We start from the raw sequence: 9,590 nt of genomic DNA on the forward strand, positions 1-9,590 counted from the left end.
TGCACAAGTATGTGTGTGTGTGTGTGTGTGTGCTTGTGTATGTATTTGTTTGTGTGTGTGTGTGTGTGCTTGTGTATGTATTTGTTTGTGTGTGTGTGTTTGTGTATGTATTTGTTTGTTTGTGTGTGTGTGCGTGTTTGTGTATGTTTGTGTGTGTGTGTGTGTTTGTGTACGTATGTTTGTGTGTGTGTGTGTGCATGCATGTGCACTAGAGCACCATTTCAAATGGCTGCACCTCACATAGCCAGCAGCAGTAATGTGGATTTCTGACATGCTCTCAATTAAAAGGTGATGTTCTGTTATCGGCAGCACCCCAACCTCCAACCCACGCATGACATCCACAACTTTTGTGGCACTCAAACCATCAAGTCCTGTTATTACTCATATTAAGACTTAATCCCTTCACCCAGGCCCAAATCCTGCTGTAGCGGAAGCTGGATATCATGCAGCTGTCAGCCACCAACCTGTCCTGCCCATATGCACCATGGGTAACTCAGTTGATAGCCCTCTCCTCCATGTGCACCATGGGTAACTCAGCTGATAGCCCTGCCTTCCTGTGCATCCTGGGTAACTCATTTGAGCAGGCTGGTAGCTTATTTGCATTGACAGCCATGCCCTGAACAGACCCACCACCCAGAGGGTAAACACAAGCTCTGTTTTAGAACAGTACATCTATACAGAAAGAGACACAAGCCTTGGACAGAAATTACCACACTTTTTTAGCACCACAGACAGCAGCAGGTCAGATTGATTGGATACTGCTGTAAGAATCCATGTTCTGTTTTTTTGGGGGGGAGGGCAGCTCAGACACACGCTACAGAAAGGCGGAGATGATAGTCCAATCGCCCAATGCTTACAGAGGGGGATGAGGCTTTACTGACAGCCTGAGGCCATATCAGTAGGTTAGGTTGGATATTATATATAGTAATCCGGTGCAATTAAGGTTGTCTGAGAGTCGGACCAAGACACAGAGTGCTTTCTCAGCGTTAGCTACTTAAGACCCTGTGGGCCACTAGCATCTTTAGCATCTTCAAGCTCAGACATATCACACATTTTGGTTTAGCGGAATGATTAGCTGACTAATTTTGTTCTCTCTGCAACTTTGCCATGATTCTCTGCACAAGTCTGCTGTGAAAATTACCTCTTGAATAAAGGGAGGGTGATGTTTGGATATTTTCTTTATGCAGCATTTACAGTAAATGTGTATTTATGGCATAAGTGTGTTAAACACATTTAGCTATCACCTGCCAATTGGTCAAAGCATGTCACTCATAAAAGACTAAAGGGTGTCACAGTGTTTACACTCTACAGTCAGATAACTGACAACAGTAGAACCAGTACTGGTGTATTTCACTTGAATATTCAATGTGTAGCAGCATATTAGGTATAGCTAGAACAGGTCCACTTCCCATCCTGGTCCTGACGGTTCTGAGGACTGAGCCTACAGCACAGGAGTATGCTCATTTTATCAGGCAGTTCATTTGGCTAAAGTTCTTCAGGAATAACTGGTCCCTGAAAATCAGGCTGCATTCTACAAAGGTGAGGTTGGCAGAAGGCTTGAACAATGTACATAATTAATCTCCTGATGATATAAGGTTATGATGAGGAAGAGGGAGAGAGAGAGGAGGGAGGAAAGGGAAAAAGGAGGCAAAGAAAGACAGAGGGAGAGGGAGAAATAGAGAGATAGAGGAAGAATGAGTGAGAGGGAGAGAGATGGAGGAAGAGGGAGAGATGGAAAGAGAGGGAGATGGCGAGTGGGGGAGAGAGGCAGAGGGAGTGAGAGATAGAGAGAAAGAGAGTAGGAGAGGGAGTGGGAGTGAGAAATGTGTGGGAGAATGAGTGAGAGGGAGAGAGGGGAACAGAGAGGTAGAGGGAGAGAGGGAGTGAGAGAGCGAAGGATGAGTGAGAGGGAGAGTGAGAGAGGGAGAGGGAGAGAGGAAGTGAGAATGAGAGAGGGAGAGTGAAAGGAAGATTGAGTGAGAGGGAGAGAGAGATAATGAAAGAGGGAGTGAGAAGGAGAGAGATAATATGAGATGGAGTGAGAGGGAGTGAGAGGGAGAGAGATAATATGAGATGGAGTGAGAGGGAGAGAGATAATGAGAGAGGGAGTGAGAGGGAGTGAGAGATAATGAGAGAGGGAGTGAGAGGGAGAGAGATAATGAGAGAGGGAGTGAGAGGGAGAGAGATAATAAGAGAGGGAGTGAGAGGGAGAGAGATAATATGAGATGGAGTGAGAGGGAGAGAGATAATGAGAGAGGGAGTGAGAGGGAGAGAGAGGGAGAGTGAAAGAGGAAGAATGAGTGAGAGGGAGTGAGAGGGAGAGAGATAATGAGAGAGGGAGTGAGAGGGAGAGAGATAATGAGAGAGGGAGTGAGAGGGAGAGAGATAATAAGAGAGGGAGTGAGAGGGAGAGAGATAATAAGAGAGGGAGTGAGAGGGAGAGAGATAATGAGAGAGGGAGTGAGAGGGAGAGAGATAATGAGAGAGGGAGTGAGAGGGAGAGAGAGATAATGAGAGAGGGAGTGAGAGGGAGAGAGATAATAAGAGAGGGAGTGAGAGGGAGAGAGAGATAATGAGAGAGGGAGTGAGAGGGAGAGAGATAATGAGAGAGGGAGTGAGAGGGAGAGAGAGAGTAAGCCTGTTTGGGCAAAAAAACTGCTGCTTCATTTTAGCTTCTCTTCATCTTTGCTTGTTTAAATCTCACTGTGGTGCCGCTTGAAAAGAAGGCTGAATCCAAAATGGCTCCCTACGGGATATACAGAGTGTGAGCTGATGGGAACCATTTCACATTCATTCAAGGTCTTTACAGAGGACAAAGGCATCTGATTGGCTTTCACATCCTAGTCGACCCCTTACTGGACGAGAGGCAAGCTGGAAAAATGAGTAACACCTATGACACACATCTGTACCTACAGAAGAAATGTGTCAAAAACATTTTTTAACATAACGTTTCCCTTTGGATGCTGTTAGGGATCTTAAATGGTTATCTGCTTTGATTCATAAACAAGCCCACCAACCCCTCCTGGTTAGAACAATAAATAAATAAATATAAATAAAAAGCTAGAAAGGCTGTGACAAGGCTGTGCAGGGGGGTTTGCACTTAGTTCATGCCTCAGTCAGTTCCCTTTGATGCAATCAGCACTGGATATCAGGGTGCAGATATTACCTGCAGATGGGCGGCTTACAGCAGCAATTACTCCTGTCTCTACAGAAACTACTTCCTCTGCTATAGCCATGATTCTGAAGGTTTCAATCAGTTGTAGGCTGAGAGGGCAGAAGGTGAGAGGGACCATCTTGGGTTGTGAAGAGTTCAGGACGTTGTGACATTCACTGCAAAATAAGCCAATATGCACTTGTCTTTAAACTGCACTTGAATAGTGCAAACACATCAAGGAAGTCCTGCAGATGTCCTGAAGAAAGAAGCTGCAGCAGGACTAATGCACGTGTCTGTGTTTGTGTGTGTGGTTATCCAGCATCAGAATCAGAATATATGAACTCATCTTTGGGCCAACAGCGAGTTGCAGAATTTGGTGATCATTTTATGTAGTTCTGTTCCACACCTAGTAACAACTCTCTCAGACAAATACAGGGACAAAACAAAACAGATAAACATGCCTTAGAGATTACATTTTTTAACAAAGTAAACAAACTAAAAGTCATAATTAGGAGCTTTAGATCCTTGAAACCTCATTTCCTGAGCCCAGAGGTTGGCTAAAGGTGCAGTGCAGTCAAATGAAACAACCTTCCTGCTGTTCTCATCTCATCTTTCTGCACCCCCCCCCACCCTCTCACCACACCCTTCACTCTGCTGTTAGACCCCCCCACCCTCTCACCACACCCTTCACTCTGCTGTTAGACCCCCCCACCCTCTCACCACACCCTTCACTCTGCTGTTAGACCCCCCCACCCTCTCACCACACCCTTCACTCTGCTGTTAGACCCCCCCACCCTCTCACCACACCCTTCACTCTGCTGTTAGACCCCCCCACCCTCTCACCACACCCTTCACTCTGCTGTTAGACCCCCCCACCCTCTCACCACACCCTTCACTCTGCTGTTAGACCCCCCCACCCTCTCACCACACCCTTCACTCTGCTGTTAGACCCCCCCCACCCTCTCACCACACCCTTCACTCTGCTGTTAGACCCCCCCACCCTCTCACCACACCCTTCACTCTGCTGTTAGACCCCCCCACCCTCTCACCACACCCTTCACTCTGCTGTTAGACCCCCCCACCCTCTCACCACACCCTTCACTCTGCTGTTAGACCCCCCCACCCTCTCACCACACCCTTCACTCTGCTGTTAGACCCCCCCCACCCTCTCACCACACCCTTCACTCTGCTGTTAGACCCCCCCACCCTCTCACCACACCCTTCACTCTGCTGTTAGACCCCCCCACCCTCTCACCACACCCTTCACTCTGCTGTTAGACCCCCCCACCCTCTCACCACACCCTTCACTCTGCTGTTAGACCCCCCCACCCTCTCACCACACCCTTCACTCTGCTGTTAGACCCCCCCACCCTCTCACCACACCCTTCACTCTGCTGTTAGACCCCCCCACCCTCTCACCACACCCTTCACTCTGCTGTTAGACCCCCCCCACCCTCTCACCACACCCTTCACTCTGCTGTTAGACCCCCCCACCCTCTCACCACACCCTTCACTCTGCTGTTAGACCCCCCCACCCTCTCACCACACCCTTCACTCTGCTGTTAGACCCCCCCACCCTCTCACCACACCCTTCACTCTGCTGTTAGATCTGTTGCCCCTTTGACCACAGTAATGTTCAGTCGTGTCGTTCTGCGAACACAGTGGACCTCTCTGCAGAAGCTCCAGAACCAGCAGAACCAAGCAGGAAGACTGTGTCTGAGTCTATCAGAAACAAGGACAACCCCAGGCTGGGGAAACTGAGGCTTCTCTGTTCTGTATGGTGCATGGTGACACTGGTGAGAGAGGGAGTACGTGAGGAAAGAGAGAGATGGGGAGAGAGAAATAGAGAGAGAGGAGAGAGGAGAGAGAGAAAGGAAGAGGAGATAGGAGGAGGAATGGTTGGTTGACTTATCTCTACAGCAGTACATAAGAGTGACAGTGAGGAAGTCAGACAGTGCCTGAGCTGGGTTTTTAACAGTCTACAGAAACATACCTCATGCCTATTCAACTATGCTAATGCATAAATGCAAATTACCCTAGTCTGCTACATCATGCTGTCTCAATTAAGGTGACATATTTGCAGAGGTTAGCCTTATGGAGGGACAGACCTGACAAAACAGCCAAACAATTTATTTCACACCCATCATTACTAACTGTTTCTCCGTTGTATGGATGTTAGCATGAGTTTAATGTGGCTCACGTATTCACTTAGAGGTGCCATTAAACAAATACACCAGCTGACAAAGGTGTGACGTGTGGGAGCAACAATCTCACACACATCAGTGTGTCCATCCTGTCCATTCTGCCTTTAATCTCACACACATGAGTGTGTCCATCCTATCCATCCTGCCTTTAATCTCACACTGGCTTCTGAATCAAACTTAGTTTAGTATTACTTCAACCAAGGTATTCAAACCAATTGTTTCTGCATAAGCAGTGATGCTGCAGTTTGAACTGTTCTGGTCTGAAGGGTGAGATGATATCCTGTGACACTTTCATCTGTTGCATGATGAGTTCATGCTGTTGATCACACAATGGGAGCAGTAAGGGACAGTAAGGTTGATCTGATTAATGAGCTGGGGTCAAAGCCCTCAGCACACTCACCTACTTCCATAAAGGTAGACAACATTCACAAATTACCAGTAGAGAACTTTAAATGGTGTCATAAATCAGAATCACTGCTCTGTTGTTGCTCATTTGCAAGGAATTGGTGTCACAATGTAAAACTTTATGCGTTCAAATCAATATGTAAATTCAACAGAGTTGCACTCATACATCATATTCAGTATAGCCCAAGACCAGATTAGCTGTATTGATTCCTGTGAGAAGAAACATATTGGATTACAATTGGTGAGCTGCACTGGTTTAGTGTCTTCTTGGGTATTCTGTAAGATCTGTAATTATCTATTCAGTTTTTTTTTCCTCATTTTTTAAGAAGCATTTTGGTATTTAGTATATTTAAGAAGCGTATTGGCATTATTGTTGCTGATATGTATTTATTCATTTTGCTTATAGGAAGAATTTTAGATAGCATTTTACAGTGTTTTAGTGTTCTACAAAATCAAAATAACATGTCAAAATAACTGGTGAAGCAATTTATAAGGAAGCAATTATTGAGAGTATTTCTGGATGCAAACGTAGACAAACAACCTATGTGGTGAAGCTCTTTTGTGCTTTGTAGCAGTTTGGGAAACAAAAAATCTGCCAATCCAGTAAACGTCAGGAGCAGACATGCCCAACCAGTAAACCCAGTTTTAGGATTGCGTTAATCTTTCATATCAAAAGCATTACTTATCCTATTGGTTTGCTATTAGTGGTAGGCCTATGTCATCTCTGTGTGAACCGGGCAGTTTTAAGGTAAGTGGCCACAAAGCAGTAATGGTTAAACCAGAAATCATGAAGCACTGCTTCTTATAATTGGACAAGCGTTCTAAGGGTTTCCTTAGTGGTGCGACTGCTGACACACATGCACATACCTGCATCTCCTCTCTTGATCTTTGTTAAAAGCAGTAAGGCGATAGCTACAACCTCAACAAGAGTTTGGAGCACGAGGCACTTTCTGCCTGCCAAAACCTAGCCTGAGGTCGCTGTCCGGGAGTTGTGGTGCTGAAAAGATCCCCATTATTCACAATGCCACCGTCTGCCAACGCCCGTCGTAAAAATCAACACCGCTCACGACAGAAACAGCTGGTACACAGGGAGTATGTGCGCATATATTTCAGTTTATCTAGATTGTGGATAGTACTAACCCAAAACGCAAATACAATTGGTAGTAAAATATGACTGCCCCTCAACGATTTTCTCAAGCAAAAATCCAATTTCAAGGACAGACAACTGGACAGACTGTGCTGAGAAGAGGCAGCTGATTGCTGAACATGTCAAACCGACAGTCATACCGCTAATTTTGACAGGAGCCGCTGGATTATTAAATCCTCAACCAGCCAGCAAGATTATGTGTGTTCAAGTAGTGGAGATTAAAGAGCAGAGAACGGAGGCACGGAATGCCAACTCGCTGATCATTTTATTCTAATTCCGCTGTCACTCCATACCGCGAAATGATGCCGAGATAGCCAATCAAAGACCAAGGCCGATGGGCGAGGACGGGGCTATATTGAGCGCGTGGAAAAACCCTCCGCTGACGACAATGCACGGTTAGACTCACTGCTCGAAATTATGTACACTCATCCACCCCCCTCGCCATCCTCTCTTTCACACACACGCACACACATACGCACGCGCGGCCCTTTGTTTAATTTGCTATCTTAAACATCGCCCGCACATGGCACGTTGGTTTGCTTACTGCCACGTGACCTATCGTAAATGTCATGGCACAACGTCGTCCATGTGTTCCAGGGATTTTTGGCCTCATCAACTGTTACGTGCGTGCAAGTTATATTCAGTGTGCACGAGCTCACAGTATGTGCTCGTTACTGCGCTCGCTCACTGCTGAGCGCGCCGAACGCAGTTTCTCATGTGCACTTCTATGAAGACGGAGCGGATTCAAATCGTGCCACGCCATTCTTTACTGCATTTTATTTTAGAGCGGCTAAACATTTCTAATACGGTGCCTTAGTTTAGGGGCGTGGTTCTTTGGTAGCTTCAAGAAGAACCCAGTCACGGAACAACTGGCGTTAGCAAAACAAAACCAGCATATCAATGGAAAGGCTGCCAGGGTCACTCATTAACAATTAATGACACCACAGCTGGACACACACACACACACACACACACACACACACACACACACACACACACACACACACACACACACACACACACACACACACACCTCAGTACAGACTAGTCAGGAAACAGGACCGGGGTGTCCCTCCTTTTACATGACGGTCCAGGTTCAGCTGCAGGAGAGTAGTGTCCCTAACTGCCTTTTTGTGAATTCTATGCTGTGAGAACACATTTAAATGTTCATTCTGTGCCTCCTTAACTTGCTTGAAAGTACAAACTCAATTTCAGGAGCACTTAAAAAGAGGTAAAATGTAAAAAAAAAGAGAAAAAAGCTAGGGACAAGAGGAAAATGTTTCAATGAGATCTAACCAAATCCATTTCTGTGTAAAAATGTTTTTTTTTTTTTAATAATGTTTTTTAATGAGTATTCAAGGCTGTTTTATGTACAGTACAGTCCTTTCCCTTTCTTGGGTTTCCTAATAACGACAGTGGCAACTGGTAATGAGCAGATACTCCCAGCATATTCCTCAAAGCACTGTAGAAATACAGCATGGTCATGCAATTCTTGTGAATAAAGGAGTGAACAAGTGAAAAGATAAGGAACGGAGAAAAGGTGGAAAGAGAGAGCAGGAAAGGGGAACAGAGAGAGGCATATTCATGATTCGATTACTTCATATTAAATCAGGACCTAAATGAGTGGGACGGATGTTACTGGTGTGCTCCAGTGACCTGGCAGCTACATCCTTCAGCATTAGCAGGACTGGGAAATGAACTGTAAATGTGCACATCTGTGTGTGTGTGGGCGTGGGTGTGGGTGAGTGTGTGTGTGTGTGTGTGTGTGTGTATGTGTGTGTGAGAGAGAGAGATAGAGAGAGAGACAGAAAGAAAGAGAGAGAACACAGAGAATTTTGGCATGTTTTGTGGGACCTGCAGGCAGGGTTAAAGGGGAGAGGTCATGGTGTGAACGCTTCGCTCCTGGTGCAGTAACTACAGTACTCTTGTAGTTACTGCAGTTATACAGTTCTGCTCAACAGGGGCTGAAATGTTCTTTCTTATCCTGGGCTGAGATAAAAACCTGCTCTCTTCTATTGTGCAAATAAAGCTCTTCCATAGTGGCACAAACACACATGCGTATTGGAAAATTTTGCTCACATGCAACTAAGTAGAAGCCTGAGGTATGACACAAAACTGTAACTCAGTCACGGGTTGAATAATCACACTTTAGTTCACAATGAGACACATTAAGCTTGCCTTAAAAAATGAAACACAGGAAGAGGAAGATTATTTGTGGGGATGGAGTTTGAGAATGGATGAGAGGGAGAGAGAGATGAAAGTGTGAGAAAGGGGGAGAGGGCAGACGGGAGACCTCTACATAGTTTTCCTTAGATTTTTCCTCTACTCTTTTCTAAATTGTTTTCCCCATGTGTTCTTTGATCAAGCTAAATTCTCAAAATTATCGACTTCTCAAATCGACTTCTCAAATTTTAGAACATTAAGTTGTTTCAGCGATGCTCTGTCAGTACTGTAGCTAAAGACACTCATACCAAAAAAATCTAGTGAATGGAACAAAACAATTTAGAGGGAGCGCAAAAGAGAAGGAGCAGAAAAGATATCGGCAGACAGGAAATCCTTTATTCATGTGCAGAGATGAAGTCCCGTGAGATCGCTCCAGTAGCACTGCAGCAGCAGGGAGAGGAGCCAGTGAAGTTATTCTTCCCCCTGACCAGGAGGGAAGAGTCCCGCGGACACTCCC

At 45.7% G+C, this 9,590-nt stretch overlaps 1 protein-coding gene across 4 annotated transcripts in view; it reads right to left on the reverse strand.

Annotated features, from left to right (window-relative positions):
- syt1a (synaptotagmin Ia) overlaps window positions 1–9,590 on the reverse strand; it is a 262,139-nt gene that overhangs the window by 84,008 nt on the left and 168,541 nt on the right. The gene's annotated exons all lie outside the window — the stretch shown is intronic.

The sequence above is a fragment of the Brachyhypopomus gauderio genome, unplaced genomic scaffold, assembly GCF_052324685.1.
Source record: "Brachyhypopomus gauderio isolate BG-103 unplaced genomic scaffold, BGAUD_0.2 sc70, whole genome shotgun sequence".
NCBI lineage: Eukaryota > Metazoa > Chordata > Actinopteri > Gymnotiformes > Hypopomidae > Brachyhypopomus > Brachyhypopomus gauderio.